The 26,114-nt window shown below is 42.2% G+C and overlaps 1 protein-coding gene across 11 annotated transcripts in view; it reads left to right on the top strand.

Moving 5' to 3' along the window:
- Positions 1 to 26,114, top strand: part of TSNARE1 (t-SNARE domain containing 1) — a 462,499-nt gene that overhangs the window by 335,437 nt on the left and 100,948 nt on the right. The window lies entirely within an intron of this gene.

Genomic DNA, 26,114 nt, shown 5'->3' with positions numbered 1-26,114 from the left:
TTTGTTTGGTTGGCTTTTTTTTTTTTTTTTTTTTTTTTTTGAGAGTAGGACTGTTTGGTTTTTATCATTTACTGAAATTTGCTGGATTCTTTCCTATTTGCCAAAAAATATTTCATGGCTTGTAGATCCTGGATGTGGATCTCAGCACTTCAGCAATAAATTCTCATTCATACTTGGGAGTCCCACATTCCTTCCAGGATCTCAAATTCTTTTTTAATCCATATCTGGATGTCAATTTGTCCCCACTGACTGCTTTGATCTTATGGACATCCCTTGATACCAACAAGGATCCCACAACAATCTGTCCAACGTGGTAGATTGGTCATGTTGCTGACAGAAATACTCAGAGGGGCCATTTTTCTGTAGGAAAACCATATCACCACTTTCTTGTGGGATATTTTCCTGATCACTGGGACAACCAGAGACCAGAGTGCTTGGCCATCCTTTGCTTGGTATCATTTGTGTCCTGGGGATTCATTGCACCAGTCCAGACATTAATTTTACATAATTGGCTTTATCACACCAAGTTGTCCCATATCCTCACCAACAGGGACATAACATTTATTTAATGAGGTCTCTTCTCCAGAAGCCAGTGATGATTGATACTGATTTATATTAATTTTCTTTAATTCTTTATTAATAGAGCCCTGCATCAGTGGCTCCACTATTTTGACTAAGATCAATGCTAGATTGACAGGCCTGTAATTACCTGGCCGCTCCTTTTTTTGATCTGTCTACATCATCTTCTTCACAAAGAGTGGACCTAAATGTCACTGAATTGTCACCTAAATGTCACCTTACCATTTTTTTCCCCCCTCAGGTTTATTATTGATACTCTTTCTTTCACCTGCAATAATAGCTTCTAGTTTAAGATTGTTACAGTTTGGTTTTTCTTTTTCTCATGTGTGGAAAATTCTTCTTTATTGTCCCTACTATTGCCAGTCACAGTTTTTGTCATGTGCCCTGTAGTTCACCTGATGAATTTTCTTCATTTCCCATCCTCTGATTTATAACACATCCTTATTTTTTTCCCCTGTTTGCAAAATATCTGGGGATTTTTATTGATCAAACCCTACAGAACAGACTGGCACGGGAAGTAAGTCCTCTAGAGCAAAGGTGCCAAATGACAATTTGGTATAAAATGAAATTTAGTTACAATTTATGTTCCTACAATTCAAGAATAAATTTTAAGGAAATCTAGGTTACAGGCTTAGCTACCACTGCTTGTTTTCTTTTCTGAGTTTTGTATTGCAACCATTTTATTTCAGAATCAGGTCTTTTACTTTCCAGTGCTGAATTTTCTGATTTACAACTTTATGAAGAATTATCATTAATTCTTGTGACTTTTCAACTGGCATCTAACTCAGATCCAGACAATAATAGTTTAAACAGAAAACTGGATGAGTAGTGCCAGTGTGGAAATATTAATTCCTTTACCATGGCGAACTTTCCACTTCTGATGAGATTTTTAAGTTCATATCCCTTCTGATTTACACAGCAGGAAATAAGCAGAGTTTATAACTGAATTAACCAAGAGACTGGGCAGTAAATCATCTGCAGAGCTGGGTTGGAAACCTGACTTCTCCCTGTCCACAAGGCTACATTTCTTGCTGAGGATGAAAAGTTCACATATGAAGAGGTGTTGCCTGCAGTTAATGTCTTTTCACTGCACTTAGTCAAAATTTTGGGTTGAAAATATATTTCCTTAAATATTAGTGTGTGATGCTTTTGGAGAGTCTTTTCTGGAATAGAGAAGCTCATGGCTGATTAGCAGGGGATTATCTTAAAGGGTTGGGTTTAAAGTAACTTGGAGTGTTTTTTCTGGAAATGTTGGAAATATATGTCAAATTACATATATTCTGGGTTTGTAAGGGAAAATAAGATTTTAGAGGGAGGAAGAATGGAAATAGAAGACAGTTTATATTTTATGTGGACAAGAATGCTGAAGATAAGGGAGAAATGTGAATTTTTTAAATGTATTGCTTATAAAATGTTTCTATAGTGCTTGTGAGGTGCCAGTTCTTGAAAGCTCCCTATTTTGAGGAGGTCCTATTATTTAAATGAAAATACATGGAGGTTAGGGCAGGAAAGTGTTATATATTTTATTATTTTTTCTAAGAGAGTTGGGAACATGGTGACTTGTGTGATGACATTCTAAATTTCTTTCAAGCATCCTTGCAAACAAAAAAGGACTTCTCTGAAGGTTCCACTGAAGGATGAAGTCCATGTGGATGACTTAGGGAAGGACGTTTTGGAGTGGAGTTACAGCATTTGATTTTATGCATTTAATAGAGGTAACCAAATTAGGGCTCAAACCTTTGAAGTACCAGATTATCTACTGGATTATCATAGAATCATAGAAATATTCTGAACTGGAAGGGGCCCACTAGGATCATCAACTCCTGGCCCTGCAGACGACAGTAATTATTCCCTTTCTTTTAACTGAGGAGGAGTCTTGGTAAATGTAGATCTAACTAAGATGTTTGGTTTTCATTCCTGAAGTTAAGAAGTGTGATTCCCTCTTCAGTCAGGCCAATAAGAGACACAAAAGAGGAATTCCCCTGAGGGGATTAGGGTAGCGGTGGGGCAGAAGGGACCCACATCCTATAAGGAACAGAGCAGAGGGGATCCAAATTTCAATGAGGAACTGACAGATGAGTGTGGAGAAGCAGTGAATGTAGATCTTCTGTGGAAAGCAACAAGAAGGAATTTTGCCTGGGTATTCTGAGGAAGGTCTTTAAGGAAGAAGTCAGGATGGTCAAAACATCAAGTGTGGAATGTGAGCATTACTTTGCTTCTGGGAATCAGAGAACTGTCTGAGAGGTGAAGAAGTGTTTGAAGTAGCTGAAACAGAAGAGGGTTATTTACCCAATTTCTCCTGATATAACAAGTGTGCAAACCTTTTTGTAATTCTTGTTGCTCCACCAGGACTATTACCAGGTGATATCTACAATTTGTGAAGTGCAGCGTCCAAAATCAGCTGCAGCATTTGACCCTGCTGGCACTGAGCTCTCTTGAAAGGTTTGCTCTGCCTGACTGATACTGGTCCTGTCAAGATATTCCCAAAGGAGTTCTACTTTTCATGTACAACATCACACCGTTGCTTTATAGGGAGTTGGAGGTCCCCTTTCAGTACCAGAATTGTGTCTAATATCCTGCCAAATATTGTGACATTTGTGCTTTATACCCAGAAAAGGTGTGAAGATGTGGATTTCTCATCCCTGGAAATATTCAAGGCCAGGTTGGATGGGCCCTGGAGTAACTTGGTCTAGTGGAAGGTGTCCCTGCCCATGGCAGGGGGTTGGAACTGAATGGTCATTAACCCAAGCCATTTCATGATTCTATGATTTAACTTCCTAATCCTTGGCATAGCATATTGTATGTCTGCAAATTAATTTTTTTCCTCCTAAATTCACATCTCTCCATTTTTCAAGACCATTTTAGATTCCACCTCTGTTCACCTAAATGCTTCTACATTTACCCCACCCTGCTGTTATTCACAAACATTTAGTTATACTTTTTTTACTAAAACAAGTCAGTGGTTGTATTTGAAATAGCAGCAGAAACATCACCAAGATATCTCATTTAAGATCCTCTTCTATTCTGATGCTAAGAAGCTTCTGAAAATTACTCTTCAAAACTGATTTGCCAATTATCCGTTCTTCACTACAATTGGTTCTTCCTAACCTTACTGTTAAAAATTTTTCCTGGCTTCATACAGCATCTTATTTTACGATCTTTCTCTCATCTGGCTTTTTCTAAGTGAGGAATTAAATTAGGTTATTTGGAATTATTTCCTATAGTACATTTGCATTTTATTTATTTGTCTTTAAGAAGATGATTATCTTCTGGGTATGTGCAGATTATTGCTTAATAATTTCTTTTAGCATCTGCCCGCAAATTGAAGTTAGGCCTAGCAGTCTGTAATTTCTCAGTCATCAACTCTGTTTTTGCAGGCAGGTTCTATATTTGTCCCTCTTCAGTCCTCTGGTACTTCTGGATCCTCCGCAAACTCTTGAAGATAATCACTAATGACTCCGTTTGCTTTAGCTGGTTTCCTGCAAAATCTTGAAGTCCCAACTGATTCAAACATCTCTGCCATCATGAAATACTTCAAACCCACTCTTCCTGTCACACAAACTCCATCCAGTCTCCTGTGGTAAGATTAACTCTGTCAGCACCTACTCACAGGTTACCATCCTTGCCAAGGCAAACAAAACATCTGTGGGGTACCTCAGCTCTCTCTGCACCCTTATTAATCATCTCTGTTTTACTTCTGATTTATGGAAGCATTATTATCTTTCTGATGGTAGAGCTGAAGCTCAGGAGTTGCTTTGTCTCTTTGCAAATGGGATTCACCAGGGCTCCTGTGTATTCTTGATTATTGAAATAAGCAATTAAGTGGTGAAGTGGCCTCATCCCTGTTTTGCTGCTGCAGTTGCCGTTTGGTCACACCAAAAACTGTGCCGGGAAAATAATCCAGGTGGTTTTATACAAAGCAAATAATAAACCAGAAAGAAGTATACTGTTTTCCTCACCACCTTTTTGTGAGTTCATAAATTCTTTCAGAGCACATCACAGAATCACAATCGTCAAGGTTGGAAGAGATGTTCAAGGTCACCGGGTCCAACCATCTGTGTAGCACCACCATAATCACCCCTAAACCATATCCCCAGGTGCCACATCCTGACATCTCTTGAGTACTTCCAGAGACAGTGGCTCCACCAGCTCCCTCAGCCACTTACTCCAATGCCCAATTGCTCTTTCAGTGGGGGAAAAAAAAAAAAAAATCTGAACCTCCCCTGGCACAATTTAAGGCCATTTCCTCTTTCATTTGAGACATGTCAGAACTCCCCCCTCACTCCAGCCTCCTTCTAGGGAGGCACAGCAGGGTGCAGCTACATGTGGCAAACTTCCCCAAGGTGACCATGTTACCATCTGTAAAAGGGTGAGGACACATTCCCCTATTCCCAAAATCTCATCCTTCACCTTGCTTTGCACTGGCTCTGGTGTCTGCCCAGTGCTGTAGAGAGCCAGTTCAGCTTATTCACCTAGCAGAGAAATTCCTCAGAAGCAGAAAGGAGTTGCAATTCTCAGTCCGGGACTGGAGCTGTCACACTCTGGCACATAGGGTGGGTGAGGAGGGACAGGAGTTAAGGAGCAAGACTCCCATTTTTTGAGAGATGTGTTTTTACATCAGCTCAATCAAGTGACACAGCTTCACCCTGAGGGGACAGTGAGTTCCAGTGCCCCTCAATAGACATCAACCACTGGGAACCTCTTTTCAACCAGATAAAACCTCTCTTCTGATTGTCACTCCACTAGGTGTTTTCCTTTAGACTTAATTAATCATTGGATCAGCCTTTGGAACACAGCAGCAAGTTTGCCCAACCTTCTGCAGTCTTCATTTCCACGTAATGCTACAGCTGTAGTTTTCCTTAGTACATAATGTCTGGAAGCATTAATAATTATGATGGAAAGGGTTTTGCAAAGCATCTGAGGAGGAAGCTCATTCACTTTCCTGCACATCCACCCCCCAGACCCTTTTCTTCCTTTAAATATTAAAGATTACATTCAGTGTAAGCATCAAGAGTCTGATTTTCAGAAGTGCTGAGCTCCCATTGTCTTCAGTGGGCGTCATGGCTGCTCAGCAGTTCTGAAAATCAGCCTCTTAATGATCAGCATATTGCAAAAATATTTAACAGCCAAATCCTTCCCATCCCTTCCTTTTCATTCTCAAGCCAACAAAACTTCTCTGTATCCCACACCCTGTAGAAGGACTACTTTTGTCCCTCTGTCCCAGGTAGCCCCTTCGCCTGACACCTTGCAGATCGTGCTCTTCACCTGGAGCACATTTGGTGGGAGTTGTCTGATTAGCTGTGATTATCTGCAGTGTGGGTGTCAGTATCTGGGCAAGTTGCCATGGATTCTGCTCACAGTCAATGGAGGGTGAGTCAGCAGAGTCAGTGGAGCTTAGGGTGTGATTTCCCATCCCAAAATAGGCACCCACATTTGGCCAGATGACTCACTCTGAGCTCCGTTGACTACAGTTTCTGTACCTCCAGTGTCTTCAATGGGAGACAAGAGACTCAGGTGGGACACCTGTATCAGAACCTTAAAGTGAGATTAAATTAGTCCCATCCCTTCTGTGAACCCATCCATCAACTCACTGCATAAATCACACTCACCTCCTTCCTTAAGGACTTCTGTGTTGGTGTCTACAGAGAATGAATCAAGTAATAAAGAGTAGTGAAGTAGAAAGATAATGGTAGGTCATAGCAGAAAGTCAGATGGAGTCATAGGTTGGGCAAAGTGGAGCAGATTTATTAAATCCAGTGGAGTCTTTCTCCTTCACATAAGAATTTTGCTTCATAGAATTAAAAAAAAAAAAACATGAAAGAAAGGAAAAAGAAACAAAAGCTAAGTGTGATAGTGAACTGCCAAGGTATATTTCAGACATTTTCTTTCCATGTAAATTTATGGTTCATCCTATTTTTCTTCCAACTTCACTATTATTCTCTAGATTAGGAGATTTTCACCAGGGGTAGGCAGTTTCTCCTCCTGACCCTTCCTGTGTGCTGTGTAATGCTCCAGGACCTCTCTGATTCCTGCTCTAAGGACTGATAGGATCTGCTGGGATCTCTGTAGGACAGGCTACAACCTCTCCCGTGTGAGATCACCCATCAAACACCTTCCACCTGCTCTGCAATACAAATTCATCTTTATCCTCAGCTGTGTGCCCCAACTAGAGACTTTAAATTTTGATTCCTTCTAATTTCAACACTCATTTAGGATTTGGGAAGTTCCCTGTGGGCTAACTCCCAGATTTCTGTTTGCAGGAATCAGCAGTTAATTTCCAATCTGAATGTTTACCCCAAACAAAGTGGCTTTACCTGGTGCATCCTGGAAACTCCAAATGCTTGTCAGTGCAGCTTAGGAAACAGCACAGCAGGAGGAGCCTAGTTATGAAACAGAGATGTAATAATCAGCATGGAACATGGAGCAATAGAGAGTAATAATAATAAATTGAATTTAATTAGTTCTCCTCTGGTCTTCATTATCACTATCACCATCTTTGGCTATTGCAGTTCATCAAGGATAAGCACAGACGCTATTGCCACTTTCTACATATTTAAAAGACAAAGTCCACTCTGTCCTCTGCCTTAGACATTTCCTCTGAACTCCCTCATTCATGACACCATCCAATTTAAAATGACCCTTCTGTGTTATAAAACTCACTGTAGCAGCAGACTAGCCTCTGCCACAGTTGTCCTCTCTTTCATTATTAGCAGGCATTTCCTGGGCTATTTCTGCTACCGGTGTCTTCTCTACAGCTCTGACTTTATCCTTGTGTCCCATTTGTTCTGACTCATTTCAAACATAAGTTGAGAACAGCTCATCTCTCCCCGACTCCTGGCTGTTAATTTCTCCTTCCCTCACTTATAATTTAGCTGTAACGATCTTATTTAACTTGAGACCATTTCATGGGTGCAATTGGTATGAAAGGTTCTGCATATTGTAGTAGGTAGACAATTTGTCATGGAGTACATCAGCTAATGAGCACTTTGGATCTGATTGGGCTGAGTTGCTGAGGACAAGAGGTTTTACCAAACCTCTCTTTTTGTGAGGATTGAACAACGTGTTCCTTTACTCCATGGCAGAAAATGCTGAAGGAACCAAACTGTCACGCTGTCTTTCTCTTGTCTCTGCATGCAGATTTGTGAGTATGTAGCACCTACTGACACACAAATCACTGAACAATGTAAAAATCTTTCACAATGAAGCCCCGAGATCTGTCGCTGGTGAAGGTTGTAGTGTCACTCAGGGTACTTGTTGACAAGCTTTGAGGAAAGAGATGGATTCTCAGGAATGAAAGAGCTAACATCTATCAGCCACAATTGAGCAAATTAATAGCTTTGTGAAGCCTCTTAGTTGGTTAGGATCCCATGAAATGACAATAAACGTGGCAGAGTTTCACTTGCAGCCTCCTCTTGCTTTTTTATTTTTTTTCTTTCCACTGCTGCGTACAACACACGATGACTCTGAAACAAAGGGAACCTTTACAGAACCAGCAGCAATTTTAGCAATGAAGCACAAGTGTAAAAAGTGAAGGCTGAAGCGTGTTTGTAATCCCCTCTGAAGGAGGGGGAGAGGGAGGAAATTTGAAGGAAGGCTTCTTTGCATTTGGATACCAGTTTTGCCACAAATACTGTCTCGGCCACAGGAGGAATTAATAAGGAACCAGTGATGGGATCTGGGAACTCTGTCTTAGAAGCACTGAATCATTGAGGTTGGAAAAGGCCTTCAAGATCATCAAGCCCAACCTTTAATGGAACACCAGAACATCCACTAAACCATACCCCAAAGTTCTATGTCTATTTTTTTTTGAACACTTCCAGACTGGTGACTCCAGAACTTCCCTGGAGAGCCTGTTCCAATGCTTACACACTCTTTCAACAGAGAATTTTTTTCTATATATTTGACCTGAACCTCCCTTGGTGCAACTTGAGGCTGTTTCCCTTTGTCACATAACAAGTTGCCTGGAAGAAGAGCCCTATCCCCACCTCACCACAGCCTCCTTTCAGGTAGTTCAATTATCTTCCGCTTCCCCAAAGCTGGGCAGGAACTTTATGGCTCTTTTCTTCCCACCTCTCCACTATTTCTGGTCATCAGTGTTTATCCTGCTGCACTTTGCTGCAGAAACAAACACTGACGAGTTTTCTTTGAGACAGGGACTTTTCTCTGTGCTTGCAACCAGAGGAAGAAAATCTTAGGAAGAAGGTTTAGTAGCCTCCACTAGGGAAAAGGAGGCTGAGACCTTATGCTCCCTACAAATACATGAAATAAGGTTGTAATGAGGTGGGTGTTGGTTTCTTCTCCTGGGTTACAAGTGACAGGACATGAGGAAATGGCTTCACGTTGCATTGGAAGAGGTTGGGTTAGATATTAGGAGAAATTTCTTTATGGCAAGGGTTGTAAATCACTGAAGCAAGCTGCCAATGGAAGTGGTGGAATCACCTTCCCTGGAAGTGTTAAAAAAACGTGGATATGGCTCTTGAGGACATGGCTTAGTGGTGAACATGGTGGTGGTGGCGGGTTGATGTTGGACTTGATCGTCTTAAAGGTCTTTTCCGATTTTAACGATTCTGTCATTTCATGCTTCTAAGAACCAGGAAGTGGGTGATTTGCATTCCCATTACCAGAAGAAAAGAAAAACCATTTGGGTCTCTGTAATTATTGTCAGTTCTCGGTATTGTGGACAACTCACTACTCTTGTTTTGTTTGTTCTTTGAAGTGTAACAATGGTAGAAAATTGTTGGCATCAATGTCTTTATAAAGGACATGGAAACTGGATACAGCCAGGGTGAAGGTGCTGCTGCAGGATCAGGATCATATTGTTATTTGGAACAAACCTGTGCATCTCAGTACTCACCAAACTGAGTTTTACAAGTAAACACAGATAAGAAAGTGGGGCCTGAATTCAGCTCCAGATGCCCTAATCCCCAGTGTGGCACAGTATTCTGTCACGCTCCCAGGAACATGCCTGAACCTGTTCTCATTTCTTTGTATAAAAGAGAAAGCCATCCTAAGAAATAAATTTATCTCTTTGTCTCCTTAAAGCTTTTCCTTCAGCTTTAGAATAATATTTGCTTATTTTTCCCACCCACTATCTAGTTTTTATTTTCTTTTGCCTTTTTCTTCCTGAAAGGCAGCAGTTTTCCAGTATTTCTCTCATTACACCATTTACAGAGTAAAACGAGGGTGTGCTATTTACTTTTATTTTTCTGAATAAAAGCCTCTGAAAAATCTCAGGTCTTCCAGATCTATTAAAAATAAACCTAAGTGGGTCAGTCTTCTTCTAAGAAAATTCCTTTTTGTGGAGCTTGCCTGCATGGTTTTAAAGCCTTTTGTCTGAAGTAAAAAGCAGGGGAAAAAAAAATCTCAATTTCTCAGTGTTTTCCCAACAGAACCAAATATTTCTCGTATGTCAGTCACATGTCACTGGGTCCGATCTGTGAACACTGTATAGTTTTTTAAGTGTTCTCAGTTCCTAGCTGTAGGGACAGATGAAACATTCACAGACAGGGCTTCAGGGACACGCAGTCACTGTGCTTGGTGGCTTTCTTTGCAATGAGCTCCTAATTCCTCTGGGGTTGAAGGATGGTTCATTCTCTGATTTTTTCTAGGTGCTTTCATTTTTTTGTTTTGTTTTCTCCAGCTCAGATTTATAATTTATGTGGGTATTTATTTACTGATTCTCTGGAGGAGAAAAAAACTGGAAAATACATCAATTTAAAACACGAAACTGTCCTTGGGTCCTCCCCAAGGTTTGTGTGCTAACAGGGAGAGGAGAGCTGGTTGATACTTAGTGCATGCAACCAGCATTATTTATTCATTATTTAAGAATATTGTCCTGGGTTGCAGTGTATTCTATTACCATCCTCAGGAGCCGTTGAAACCAGGTGGGGCAGTGTTTCCTTGCCTCCTCCCCCCAGACTATCTTTCTGTTAATTGCCCATCATTGTCCTGCCGCCTGACTCAGAGATAACTCCCTCCGGACTATTCTCCTGTTAATGAGCCTAATCAACACTTGGCCTCATGACTCGTTACCCCATTGTGAGATGCTCCGCCCAGAGGGAGGAACCAAGCATCCCATCGTGGATATAATCTGAGGCTGAACACCAGAGACACGGGCTTCCCACTGGATTTCCAGAGGACAGGAGCTACACAGCCACCATTGGACTTCCTGAGGAAGAGCAGACTGTTTTACTACAGGATCACCGCTTCAGAGGACTGCAGCCACCATTCTACCACCCTGCCTAACAGGGTGTCAGGTTGTACCTTGACTCTGTCAGTTTGACAGTGTTTTCTTTTACCTTTTTTTTCCCCTTTTCTTTAATTTCCATTAAATTGTTATTCTGACTTAGTGCCTCCCACTGGTTTGTTTTCAAACTAGTACAAATATAAATGCATCAGTTTCTATCTTGGTACCTATCAGTTTGTTCCTTCCCACATCACTTCCCACTCTGGCTGTTCCACAGCTTTACAACTCTTGTGTCGACAGCCTTCGAATTTTTAGTCTCCATGTCTTTGTGGCTAGTTTGTGAGAATTTGTCCTTGTGACAACTTTTTCAATTGCTTTAAGTAGCTTGTCTCCCTCCCTCATGTTGATTCTTCTGTTTTATTCATAGAGATTGGCCATCCCCTTCCTCAGCCTTTGTTCTCATGGTCTAAACCAGCCATGGGTAGTGTAAAAACACACACACACACACACGCTCAAAATGAAACACACAATCGTCAAAACAACTCTCTTGGGATTTGAACTTGGTTTTGGTGGAACAAACAGCCTCGTCACAATCTCCCAAGCCACAGAGCAGTAAGACTTCTCTGTTCTACTTTTCGAGAGTGATATTGCTCCTTTCAGGCCTTCAGAAGCAGTAATGACTTGTATGTAGGCAATTGGAATGCTTTCTCCTGACATCAGTGCAATCAGATCCAGTTCCTCTGGGGCAAATATCATTAATGTACAGAAAAATGAGGAAGTTACAGGTTAAACCCTAGAGCAGGATGTCGTGCAGGATCTGACTGACTTTTCCTTGTTATGGGATGTGTTAGGAGAATTTAAGACTTAGCACAGGAGACAAATGGATGTGATGGTGCAGAAGTTTATTTGTTGTTGTCCTCCTTCACTGTCCTGTCATTAATTGTCACAGCACTGACTCCTGTGTTGGGGAATTGCATTAGGAAAGCTACAGGGATCATTACTAAATGGTCTGGGTAGGGGCTATGCCATATAAGAGGGCTGGACCACCTCTTCTATGAAGACAGGCTGAGAGAAATGAGGTTGTTCAACCTGAAGAAGAGAAGACTCCAGGGAGACCTTAGAGCCCCTTCCAGCGGTTAAAGGGGCTCCAAGAGAGGTGGAAAGCAACTTTGGACAAGGGCCTGGAGTGACAAATGTGAATGACTTCAAACTGACAAAGGGTCAGTTTAGATTGGATATTAGGAAGAAAATCTTCCCTGTGAGGGTGGTGAGGCCGTGGCACAGGCTGCCCAGAGAAGCTGTGGCTGCCCCATCCCTGGAAGTGTCCAAGGCCAGGTTGGACAGGGCTTGGAGCAACCTGGTCTAGTGGAAGGTGTCCCTGCCCATGGCAGGGGGTCAGAAAAAGATAATCCTTAAGGTCCCTTCCAACCCAAACCATTCTGTGATTCTCTGGTTCTGATACTGGCCTTGTATGATATCCTCATTCCATGCATTCTCCAGTCGTCCCTTCCAGAGGAATTCCATTGCTCATTTTCCTGTGGGTGTCAGATTTGTTCACTCATGGTTCAAAGACAAGGTGATACTCACATTTAATTCCCTCCAGCAGTCCCAAGGAAAAGGAATTCTGAAGCACTCTGGCCTTCCACATTTAACTAACATTCCACTTACCTACTCTCTGTAAGCTGGGGATAAGCTGGAGGCCATCATTTCCTCTGCAACCTGAGAAGTTTTTGCTGTTCTCTCAGCTTCCCTGTCAGCTTGCTGTTGGCAAAGTTAGAGCGCATGAAGAAGAAAAAATCTGCCAATTATATATATCCTCACTGTCTGCTGCTGAGGGGGCAAACACATGTCTTATACATTATGATTCAGAATCCTGCTTGCACATGTCTTTTTTTACCAGCTTCTGAATTCTCTGTATTGATCTGTCAGCTAAAGGAAAAACAAAATTATGTGAATGAGGAGTATGGTAAAATGCAAATAGTGTTTGGGTGGTAATTCAGGGTAAAAACTTCCTCCCACAAAAGGGCGAGAAATCTTCCTAGCAGCCTTCCTTCCCAGCAGACCCAGTTTTGTCCTCATGAGAAAAAGCCACTCAAGAATATTGGTGACTAAAGGGGGTCTGCGAAATGAGGTTTCGTTATTTATATATTTTATTATTAGGTTTTATTTGTGAGTGGCTTCCTCTTGACTCAGAATCAGAAGAAAAATCCATTTTCATTTGACTTAGATTCATTGTTTGCTTCTGACCTCCAAAAATAGCATGCTGAATCCATACTGTCCTCAGTACTCAAGGAAGGTGACATCCCAGAATCTGGCAGAAGCTCCTGAGTCAACATGACCTTTCCTTGATATGAAACCCTCCCAAAACACTTTTCTGTGTTTTTTTTTTCTTACCTCCTTTAGGAAGCAACTCCCAGTGTTACGCCCATCCCTATTCTCTGTAAAGAGCAGACAAATCCAAACCATCACCTGGAATCTCACCAGTGTCTGTGAGGGAAGGGACCAGATGCTTCTGGTCTGGGAGTGAACCCAGCAGTATGGACAATGGCAGGAATGAAACATGGGGATGAGCCCTAAAATGGTGGTTACTGCACTCAGAGAGATGCTGATACTGCTGAAAGAACAGCAGGGCTCTATTTTGTCACACTCCCATTTGTCCTGTCCTTAGCAGGTTTTCTACATCAAGCTAGAAGCAGTCCTCTGGCACTAGAGCTGTATAAATGGCAGAGAAATTCCCCATCAGCTATTTTTGGGAAAAATCAATTCTCCCTGTATTCAAGAATCTCTGAGCTTGCTAAGCTCCCTACCTTTTAACAGCAAATTACTCTAAATATTTTTCCCTTATCATCAATACAGCACAGGGAAGCAAATCCGGTTTGAGGCTGAGCTGGTCAATTTTCAAGCCAGTTGAAGCCAGGTGTTTTATTAATTTATTTTTACCTATGTGTGCAAAAGCCAGACTGTCCTGAAAGCCATGGAAGTCCTGCTTTGATGCCCAAAATGGTCTAAACCCAACCATCGGGCGAGGATTTATGTCACCTACTGTATCCTTGGGAAGGGATGGATGCTGTCACTCCTGCCAGATTCTCTGTTGCTGGTGACCTAAAAACAAGCAGCCATGAATTTGGCTGCCATAAGGTGAACACAGAGAGGCAGGGCCAGGAGTAAGAGGTCTGGGGCCTAAACTTGAGCAACTTGTGAGGAATGAGGCCTAAAAGTGATCCAAAAATTCTTTGTAATCGATGGGCACAATATTAACGTTCAGTTTGTTCAACCTGGGCCAAATTTCAGAGAATTGTAGAATCTCAGAATGGTTTGGGTTGGAAAGGACCCTAAAGTTTATTCAGTTACAACCCTCTGCCATGGGCAGGGACACCTTCCACTAGACCAGGTTGCTCAGAGCCTCATCCAACCTGGCCTTGAACATTTCTAGGGACAGGCAGCCTACAACCTCTCTGTGCAAGAATTTCTCCCCACAGGGGTGCATCTCCTGGGGAATGGCTGTGGCAGAGGAAAACACCAGGAATTGCTGCTGCCAGGCCCACCAAGCAGGCCTTGTACAACCTGTTTGGCGTGGTACAAGATCCAAAATATCTTGCCTTCCAACTACTGTTTTAATTTCTGTCAGAACCGTGCTTCTGACTTAGCACACCGTGCTTCACACAATTTATGGGAATATTTCTCCCTCAATAGGTTTTTGTAGAATGTGTACAACCTATTCTGCAGACTGCTGGTTTCCTTACTTAGCATCTATTTTATGGGCTGCATTTTAAATTCCTTTAAGTGCAAGCAGTTGAGGAACAAGTTTCTGTGGGAGAGAGAGAGATCACTACTCAATCCCAATTCCCTCATGCACAGTCTGTATGTTCTTTATAGGCCAAAACCTTCTCCCCTAGAGACTGCAGCATTTCAGGAGCAGACAGAGCAATCCCAGCCTATGTAAATCACTTAAAATTATAAAGTCCTGTGAGATTCTTCCATCTATAAGACAGAATGTTGGTATTGATATGACAGTAAGTTTTAGCTGAGATTGCAGACCTCTCATACCAGACATTACCCAAATCCAGAGGGAGAATTTGTTCCTGCTTCAGGAACCTTAAGTTGTAAACATCAATATGAGATAAAGGATGGAGGAACAAACAAAGGCTACTGCAGAAGATGCATCTGCACTGTCAAATAACTCCCACACCCTGGTTCCCTAATCATCCACATTGCAGAAATATTAATTATCTGCCTTTATTTTTTTATTTGTGTGAGCCAAATGGTCCAATCCAAAGTGAAACCTGGATGATTGTGGGATGAATCCCCTTTGTGTGAATGGAAACACACCAGGTTGAGCTTCTTGCCCCATCCAGAGCACTCCAACACTTCACTGGATTTCCACAGTGAGCCTCCAATATCCTCATACAATCATGCCATAAAACGCAACCATGGTGGCAGCAGCAAAGTTTTCAGGTGTTTCAGGCAGCTTTGGCATGAAAAAAAACCAACAAAAACCCTACACATAAAACTTGATAATTATTTCCCACTGTTCTCTGGACTGATGAGGCCACTCCTTGAAACCTGGGATCAGTTTTGGGCCCATCACAACAACAACAAAGACATTGAGGTGCTGGAGCGCTGATGAGGAGCATCCGAAGGAGCTGGCAGAGCTCAGCCTGGAGAAGAGGAGGTTCAGGGGACACTTTGTCCCTCCCTAAAACCACCTGATTGGAGCCAGGTGGGATCAATCTCTTCTACCAGGTAACCAGTGAGTTGCACCGGGGAGGTTTAGACTGGATATTAGGAAAAATTTCTTCACCAAAAGGGTGGTCAGACATTTGAACAGGCTGCCCAGGGAAGTGGTGGAATTACCCTCCTTTGGAATGTTCAAAAGGCCTGTAAATGTGGTGCTTGGGGACACGGTTTAGTGGTGGACCTGGCAGTGTTGGGTTAATGGTTGAACTTGATGATCTTGGAGGTCTTTTCCAACCTCAATTATTCTATGATTCCATATCTTGGAGCTACGAAGGCACCATAGTTTGACCAAGGACCTGCCTGATCCGTTTCAGAGAATCCAGTTCAGGACAAGGTAGATAGAGCTACTCTGCCCTTTGTAGTCAAAGTCCCAGAGCAGACATTTTGTAGCAGTGTGAATATCAACAGAAAATAATCCTGAGACAGAAAAGTTTATTCAACTCCCAGTGTCTTTCTCCCAGCTCCAGATTCCTTGCCACTGAGCCCAACTTGGGGAAAGGGGTTTGAAGGGAAGATTTAAATCTAACTTCTTCCCAAGGGGTGGTGACAACATGGTCAGAACATGTTGAGCAGTGGTGACAGGAGCAGTGGGAACATGGAAACACGAGAACAAAAAGGAGCTTGTCACAAAGATTTGGTTATGCTTTTCCACATCCCATATATGCTCCCAGCCCCAAGGCCTTATAAACTGTGTGTATTTAGGGTAAGGTGTTCACTTCGGATCAGATGGTTTTCTGCAAAGCCCCAGAATTACTCAAAACCCCCCAAAATCCTCTGTGATGCATCAAATTTTCTGGTCCTCTGTACCCAGCAGCTTGCTGTGGATCCTGGCTGAAGACTTTAAAGGCTTTAGTGGGTGTTCTGGGATGGGATGGTCTGTACTATGTGAGGTCTTTGCTTAAACTCTTGAAACACTGTAAGAGACTGCACCAGCAAAGGATAAAACTTGTTTGGATGGCTTAGGAAGACAGGTTTTTTCTGATACATGTGGAATCCTAGTAGGAAATCTGGGATATTTTGTGGCCAGAAGAGTTAATTATTTGCCTCATGGTGCTGTGTTATTATTATTTGTAATAAAACTTTATTTCAGATATATGTGAACCATGTAGCCATGTACATGAGATAGATGCTTCTCTTCCTTGCTGTTAATCTCATTTCATCTAATTAATTTCATTTCATTAATTTCATTTGCCTTTTCTTACAAGAAGAATTCACACTTGTAAAACAACTTCTATCTGCCGCACCTGCTTATTTAAGATGCAGAGAGACAAGATTTTCAAACCTTCACAAAACAAAAGCATAAGTTGTAATTTAGGAAATCTACTCACTACTATGGCACAAAATGCTTATCTCTCCTTTTCTGTCTCCTGCCCTAATCTCACAGGGCTGTGCTGTCTTAGTTTTCCCAGCTTCTCTTCCCCCTATCTTTTCCCTCTCTTGTTTGCCTGGCTTTCCTTGTGCCAATCACAATTCTGCTGTGCTGCTACTCCAAATGAAATAGCTTGTTGTTCTCTCTTTCTCTCTTTCTCTCTTCTCTCTTCCCATCTTCTCTCTCTTACTTTTTTCACAAGGTGTCCCAGGCTTCTGATCATTTTCTTTACCTCTTCCAGCCTCCTCCTCCCCTTCTACCTACTCTATTTTATTTCATTTCATTTCATTTCATTTCATTTCATTTCAATTTTGAGGCAGTACAGTGAAACTTGAGCACAATATTCCAGACAAGGACATCTCATTAAATGCTATAATGGTGCCACTTCCACTGTTATTCTCAGTTCTATGCTTTCTGCACAATAGGATTTTCTTTTCTTTTGCAACTGCCATTGTGGATGTGGCAGATATATTCATGAAAATATCCATATTTGGACTCTGAATGGAAGAATGTAGAGGTCACTGCAGGCTTCTATATTACAAGCTCAGAAGGCAAACTCTTCACTCTTATTTTCCACAGTAACTTTTGTCTGGCTGTATGGAAATCTTAGGCTGAATTGTTGTGGTTTGTTTTGTTTTGATTGTAGAGGAGGTGGAGGTCTAGGGAAGGAAGTTTCCTCATCTCTACAAAAAGAATTTGGATCTGAGTTCAGGTCAGTTCCTGACATAGAAAAATATTGAATAAGATGCTTTGTCTCACTGAGTTTGTATTCTCCAACAATAAAACAGCATTTTCTAATCTAACTTCTTATTAGGAACTTGCTATTATTATTATTATTGTTATTATTATTATTATATTATTATTATTCACTGGGATGGAAGCTTTCTTGAACTTGGAAAAGGTGTTCCTTGAATGTTAATCAACTTTCTAGAGCCTCTCTTTCTTCCATGAGACTCCTCCCAGCAGATCTTTGACCTTTTCACTCTTCAGTGCCTTAGGATTTCTGTCCTGTGTTGTAGGAAGTGCAGTGTAGATGTGATGTGAGCACAGTGGAGACATCTTGGGCTCCAGCAGTGAGAATATTGACAGGGCATTACCAAGGCACCTGCTCTAGGACTGGCCTCAGAAGCAACCACTCTGTGAGAAAAGACATGTTCATCTCTTCTTCTGGGTTAGGGAAGTTGGAGACAGGAACTGGTTATGCAGTCAAGTCTAAATTAATCTTAATAAACTTCCAGTGTTGCCCATGCAAAGGACATTCTTTGGGAAGATGAGCAGGAGTGTGCTAAGTTCTGTTCAGCAAGGCAGGTGGCATCACGGGCTGCTGCAAAGAAAGTCAAGGTTTCCAAGAATTCCATGGTCCAGTGGAAGCAGAGATGACCGTCTGGACATTCTGGGACAGAAAGGTCTAGAATTGCTGTGTGCGTAAGCCTGTGTTCACACTGTGTTCAAACTGACTTTATCAGCGCGTAAAGGCAAATTCCTGCCAGCCGTACATCTGGCAGGGAGATCAATTCTCCTCACAGGAGCTTCGGGTTATATCGACTCCTTGCAAGGGGCACAGAGAACCACTGGCACCATGTCAACATGGATATTTTCATACTTAAACCCTTAAGCTCTTCAAATCTTTTCCTTCATTGAGCCTCCACTCTACCTTCCCCTCTTACTGTGTGTTAAACCTGTTCCCACAGCAGTTTCCCAGTTCCAGCATCAGTTTTATCCCAGCTGGCATGTGCAGTTAAATCCTAAGCACAGACTATCAATTCTGTCTTCACAGAGTATTCCTGGCTATTCAATTTGAGAACAAAGTTTAGAGAAGAAAATTCCCTTCATCTCTCCTATTCCTTGCTTCATATGTTAGGTGATTTTTTTTTGTGTTGTGTTGATCAAAACAGTGATACAAAAATATGATAGACCTGAGTTTCCTCAAGAAAGTTAGAACAGTGACTTTCTTGTTTACCCATGTTAGCAGATTTCAGGATGCTGATATTATGGAAATAACATAGAATCATAGAATCACAGAATGGTTTGTGTTGGAAAGGACCTTAAACAGCATCCAGTTCTAACCCCCTGCCATGGGACAGGAAGCAACAGTGTTCTTTTGGCTCTTTGAAAGGAGGGGAATTTTTGAATGAAATAACCTTTACGTTTCCATATTCTACTGTAAATCAGTAGAGTAAGAGAAAATATTTATCCATATCTATAAATTTAGAGACTCTGTTTAACCATGGGGACTAGCCCTGTGCAAGTGCCAGCATCTCCTACACCTTTTCCCTTCGTTCACCGAAGAGGCACCTGTTAAGTGTAGAATATCTGCAGGCAAGAATATTTACCTTGATCACCTGCAAAGTGGGAGTGTTCTCCTGCTTGACTCTTTGTACTCCACTATCCCAATGGAAGGAATTTATATCCTTCTCTGTGGGAAAAGGCTGGGATATAGTTTCCTTTTTTTCCATGAACAGGACAGTTAGATTAAGGAGGGAAAAGAATTATATTTGAGCAGCAGCCTGAGTTACACAAAATTAGAGGCAAAGTCAAGTGTTTACCTCAGAGCTTGCCAGCAGTCCGTGGCCTCTGATCTTCCCTCATCTGCTCCTGTTATTCCAGTTCTTCCCTATTTCTTATTCCTTCCTACCTGTGCACCTCCTTTTGTCCCAGTTGTGTAAAAGTGGAGCTTATCTGATGATATAATTTGCCAAGTAAACCTATTTTTAGAGTAGTGTGGGCTATTGGGTACAATGTGAAAATGCAGAGAATGGAGTGCATAAGGGAGGAAAAAAAGTGATAGAGCATCATCCTGTTTATTCAGTTCCTGCTGGAATTGCCAGCTTTAGCTCCATTAGAAGTTCCCAGTTAATACAGGAAAAGGAATACTAAAAGGAAAGAGGTTGTTAAACCACAGGTTGCTTCACTCACTGATTTCTTGTCTTGATCTCCATTTAGCTCTGAAAAACTGTGTTTTTTCTAACTTCTTAGAGATCCTGTTTTAATGCTCAAATACCTCAGCCCAGACCCTTAATTTTTACAAGATATAAAAGTTGTTTTATACCCCACTGCTTACACATTTAAGCCTCTGAATCCCTTAGCTGGTTTTAATGCCACTCTGACAATGAACAGGGCTAATTCAAGATCTGTTCTTACATTTATAGCACCATAAAGAATGTTCGGAGTAAAGACTTCATTTGCATACATCATAAAAATAAACAAAATAATTTGCATAAAATCTGTGCATGGAGCACTGCTTTGGCTGAGTGAGGAGTCTTGGGAACTATTTGTAGGATGAGAAAGAGATGGGAGAGAAGAAGATGACTTTCCAGACATAGGAAGGCATTCATGGAATAGGATGCTCTGCTTCTTTAGGTTGCTAAATCCTTGGATATTTGCAGTTTCAAGGCAGACATGAGCTATAAAGATCCCTGGTAACCTCTTGAGAGGTGTTAGGTGATTGTGGCAGCTTCTCTGGGTTGAAAGTGATGATTGGTGGTTTTCCCAGTCAAGTCCAGGATTCTACTGGTCTGTCCAAAGAAATCCCAGTGATTGGTTATGAATATTTATCACACATCATTTTCCATCCGTCGCGGCATCCCCGGTTTCTCCATGGTGTGATTCAATATTGCTGAAGTTGGTAGCCTGCACTGGAACTGCACTGATTTATTCTGCAAGGTGAGAGTCTGGGACAGGGGCATGATGTGCTGCCCGTTAAGGATTTTCTGGAATTTCACACCCAGAGCATGGAAAATAACCCCAAAAGCCTCCTCTGATAGTGTTCATCTTAGCCATGGCTTCATCACTTTTTACTGCCATAGCTACTTTATTTTTTTTTAGAAAATAATTAAATAATTTTGGTTTGTTTTCATTACTTCTGTTTGCAAGGCTTGTCCTTCATGGTGCTCTGCTTGGAGCAAATTTGAAGCCAGAGGAGCACGAATTTGAAAGACACTGAGAAAAACCTACAGCTTCCTACAGCTTTTAAGAGTGCTTGGCCACTTTTCTTTTTTGGGGGCTTTGAATATATCATTCCAGATCTTCCCAACTCTCTAAGTCTTTCGATAGAATGGTTTGGGTTGGAAGGGACTTTAAAGATCGTCTCATTCCAACCCCTGGCAATGACATCTTTCACTATCCCAGATTGCTACAAGCCTCATCCAACCTGGCCTTGGACACTTCCAGGGATGGGGCAGCCACGGCTTCCCTGGGCAATTTCTTCCAATGCCTCGCTACCCACACAATAAAGAATTTATTCCTAATATCCAATCTAATTTCCTGATTTCCCAATATCCAGTCTGATGTCTGTGACTCGTGCCTGTAAAATCATTGTCAGAGACAGCCTAAAAGGTGCTGTGCAAATAGTACAAAGATAATGGTCTTGTGAGCTAAGTGAAGTATCCTAAAGAGTTATGTGACAGCTTGTGGCTGTCCTGAGGTCTCCTGTCATCCAACTAATGAATGTAAACCAAAATTGCTGCTGGGATGGAAGAGCCTCAGGAAATATTTGAGTCCTATGCTTGAGTAATTAAGTCTAAAACCAGGGTGATTAGCTGGTGCTGGTGGGGAAAATGGCTCAATACACATCAGGATTTCACAGCCCCCTCTCATCCTGCCTAATGTAAAGGTTAATGGATCCAGGAGTTGCTGGAGCATATAGAACTTACCCATGGAACCTACTGACAAAGCAGCCCAAAGGGATTCAAGTCTAGTGCCTGTCTGTCCACCAGGCCACTGCCACTACAGCCAGGGCTTCCCTGTGGAATGAGGGGAGGGAATGCTGCTGCCTGCATCATCATTAGCTGAAGATGTTCACCTGTATTTCACAGGCTTAATTAATAAAGTCTGTGTTTGCCTCTTCACATTTCAGTAGTTGCAGAAGACTCTGTGTTATTAGAAATCCCACAGAAAGCAATTTGCAAGATTTCAAGTTTCTACTTGTCTTGGCCCAGATCTTCATGCAAAGACCCCTCCTTGCCACCCTTTGCCTTGCAATCTAAATGACAAGGAACGTGCCACACTTCACAGGCTGGGAGCATGCAGTGTCAGCTCCACAGACACAGGAACAGCCTCATTTCATAGAGAAGTAAAAAATATATGGCTTGACATTCAGTTTTAACCCATTAGTAAAAACCAGCTTGATTTTGGCTGCAGCAGCTGGGACTGGTATCTTTTAAAACTAGAGGAGCATTTAAAAACAATGGGCTGTTGTCACTGGCTTCTGGTCCCCACTATCAAACAGGTTTGGGTCCCAGGTCCCCTAAACAGACCAAGTCCAAGCTCTGAGTCTCTGAGTTCCTTGCCTGACCTGTGGTTTCTTCTTGCTTTAAACACCTGAGATCTTGGTGCTCTTGAGGTGAACGTCCGTGAAGAATACGGTGAAAACCAAAAGGGGTGAAAGCAGGGGAGGCTGCAAAGGGCTTTTGTTTTGTGGGCTCTGTGGATTTATAAGGCTTGGGAAAAAACTCAAGCCATGCATAGCAAGTTATTCATAGAATCATAGAATGTTTGAGGCTGGAAAAGACCTTAAAATCACCAAGTCCAACTGTCAACCCAGCACCACCACCGTGTTCACCACTAACCTGTGTCCTCAAGTGACACACTCACGTTTTATGAACACTTCCAGGGTTGTGGATCCACCATTTCCCTGGACAGTCTGTTCTAGGGCTTTACAAACCTTTCCAGGTAGAATTTTTTCCTAATACCTAATAGAAACCTCCCCTGGTGCAACTTGAGGCCATTTCCTCTCATCCTGACACTTGTTACCGAGGAGAGGAAACTTGGTTCTCTCTCTGGCACTTACCACATTCTGTTATACAGGCCACAAATTTTGTGCCTGGAAATCGAAATGTTGCACACATTTTGGATTTTTTTTTTTTGTTCAGGAGTGGTATCTTTTCAGCTCTGAAACAGAATCCCATGCAGCTGATGGCCTGCATGGTGGTACGATGAGCAGGGCAGGCAGTTTGGGTGCGGTGCTGGCGACACCAGGCAGTAATTTATCCCATATTACACAGCAGGGCAGGAGCAGCTAATGAAGTGCTACCTAAGTAGATACTCATTTGTGTGGCTCCGATTAAACCTTTGGAAGCATTTCCAGCGGAGCACGTGGCACTAATGAATCTCATTATTACAAATTGCCACGCAGAGCCAGGTGCACGGGGAGGCTTTGCCATCAGCCCTGTGCAGCCACAAATCCTGCAGCTGTAACTTTGTCTGGACAGGGCTTACATCAAGGATTCTCCAAGGTGGGCTCCGCTCAGAGGCAGCATTTAAAAAAAAAATATTTCTCTTGATTTATTTTTTCTTTTTCTTTCTGAGCAACCTGGTCCAGTGGAAGGTGTTCCTGCCCACAGCAGGGGATTGAACAAGATGATTTTAAGATGCCTTCCAACCCAAACCATTCTATGATTCCAGGATGTCTATTTTTTAATTTTTTCTGCCCCTCCTTCTCCATTTCTGCTTAACCATACCAGAGAATCAGAAAACAAGAATATCCAGAATAATAGAGATCATTCTTTGTCCAGTTCTCCTGACTTTTTTCCTAGAGATAATGCAGGAACAATCAAGCCAAATAAGATCAGTCTGTGAGGTTTCTATCACTTTTTTTTCCTCTTCTTCACCTTATTAATATTGCAGCTGTCGCACTCTATAATCTCATGCATTAGCTTCACCCAGGCACGCAGCTCTGTGTTGATTCGTTTATTTTAATCAAAGTTTTGTCTCCTGATATTTTTCCCTGTCCAGGCTGGAACAGAGAAAATGAAATTTCAATAGAAAACACACACACAAATCATTAATGTTTGACCTCTGAAAAGAACTCATTTATTAAACATTTTTTTCATCCCTTCAGGGTATTCAGAGACATAGTTTCTTTGTGCGTTACTTTGACAGTAATACTGGAGCATCTCCCTTGGGCTCCTCTAAGTGATCTCAAGTGTGCACTAATAGCCCTTTGCCTTTGGCTTTTATGAGTATAACACACACTTAGTCACAGGATCCCCTTTGGGTGATGTGGGGATTTTGGTTTGGTTTTTTTTTTGGTATGGGGATTTTGTCTTTTTTTTTTTTTTTTTTAATTTTTTGGGGTTTTCTGGGGTTTTGCTCTTGGTGTGGTTTTGGCTTTTTTATTTTTTGGAAAATTTACAAGAAGAGGTTTGTTATGTTTCAGTATGAGCTATAGGAGCCTTCTCCTTCAGCTCTGGGGTTTTAACAGCTGGAGAATATTAAACCTTCTCATATATATATATGTATGTATGTATGTATGTATTTGGGTGTATAAAATGGTTGATTGCCACAGAGCAAGATCCTGGATGCTGGTTGTTGGTTTTCCTCATCCTGAAGCATGTTCTCCTCCTGATGGTAAATGGCTCCAGGAAGATGTTGACAAACTGATCATCCACTCATCTCATTCTGGGTGACAGACACCCTTAGAGACAAGTTAGAGATTGAAGGGCCTGGAAGAACATGGTAAAGAAAATTAAAAATCCAATCAAAACAACATAATAAAATCAAGAACCAGAACTGCAATTGCTACACTGAGCACTAAATCTTGATTGGGGGTGTTTCAACAAGCTGTTTGTCAAAGTTTAACAGAAGAAATCTTTTCCACACCTGGGTAGAAAATGGGGTGTTTCTGGTAAAGGAGGACGTAGGATCATGTTGTGAAGTGGTGTTAGTGGGATCACATGGTAGAATTCAAGAGTTTGTGCATCAGTGGGAATTTAAAAATGTTAGAATTGGTAGTTTCCACAGCTTGAAGGTGGAGCATGTAACTGTGGAGCAGTCCCTGGTGTTCACAGCAGCACGGGATGTGGGACATTGTTAGTCCTCAGCTGTTAGATGATGTCAGTAGACTTTTTGTTTTGGAGTGGGCAAAGATCTGGGACTGTGGGGGAGGGCTGGATTGTTTGGTCGTAGAATCGTAGGATTATAGAGGCTTAGAATATGCTGAGTTGAACAAAAATCAACCAAGTCCAACTCCTGGCCCTGCACAGGATAACCCCAAGAATCCCCCCCTGTGCCTGAGAGCATTGTCCGAACACTTCTTGAGCTCTGTCAGGCTTGGTGATGTGACCACTGCCCTGGGGAGCTGTTCCAGTGCCCAGCCACCCTCTGCATGAAGAGCCTTTCCCTGATATCCAACTTAAACCCCACCTGACACAACTTCAGGCCATTCCCTTGTGTCCTATCACTGGTCACCAGGGAAGAGATCTGTGCCTGCCCTTCCTCTTCCCCTCACAAGAAAGTTGCAGACCCCACTGAGGTCTCTCCTCAGACTCCTCTTCTTCAGGCTCAACAGACCAAGCCACCTCAGCTGCTCCTCCTACTTCCCCTCCAGACCCTTCACCATCTTTTTGGCTCGCCTCTGGAAACTCTCTAATAGCTTTATATTCTTCTAATTTAGAAAATGAGCACAGTGCTCAAGGTGAGGCTGCCCCAGTGCAGAGCAGAGCGGGACAGTCACCACTTCATCCTGGTATGGCTTCATGTCCTCTCCTCTGCTCCTCTCAAAAGCTCTTTGGTTTTATTATATGGAGTATCTGGACAAGCTATAGACAGATCAGACCCAAGGGATCTGCATTTACCCCTGCAAGTGGCCACCTTCCCAATTTGTGCCACTTCCCAGATAAAACCCCAAACTCAGCCCAGTTTTCCTGCAAGACCAACACTCTGTTTGCACTGCCTGGGTCATGAGGCAATTCCTGGAGACTGTAGTCAGTGTCTTTCCCATTCCAGAGCTGCCCGGCCACCCACATGTGCTGTCTTTAAGGGGATCAGGTCTGTGTGCAGCACTGAGCCCCTGAAGCAGCAATTAGCAACAATTTCTGAGTTTTCTTGGTTAAACTCTCATTGTATCTCACCAGCCCACTCCTTCCCTGCACCCCATCCTTCCACAGCCAGCTCCTTCTCGAGATCTATTAATATCCTGTGATTTACCTACACACAAAGAATGTTACTTTCTGATTCCCACCGGGCATATGGAACAGATGTCTCTTTTCAAGGGATTTTTCAGCAATTACAAATAGTGCAGTGTAAATAAGTTTTCCAAGACCTTCAGTTATGCTCATTACCTTGATGCTAATGAGAAATGGGATCAAATATAAATCCAGCAGCCTATAAATTTGGGGATGAAGAGGCTTGCTTAGGTCCACAGCTTTAACAACTGTATGTGGAGCCAGCACAAGAAGGCACTGGAGATATTTGAGGCAAAGCTCCTCAGGATTTTACTGGGAGCTTTGCGTGAACCAGGATCGT

The sequence above is a fragment of the Corvus kubaryi genome, unplaced genomic scaffold, assembly GCF_017639235.1.
Source record: "Corvus kubaryi isolate FWS band 111438036 unplaced genomic scaffold, C.kubaryi_AGA036_p1.0 37385, whole genome shotgun sequence".
NCBI lineage: Eukaryota > Metazoa > Chordata > Aves > Passeriformes > Corvidae > Corvus > Corvus kubaryi.
The sequence above is the reverse complement of the archived record's forward strand: the minus strand, read 5'-3'. Positions and strand labels throughout refer to the sequence as shown.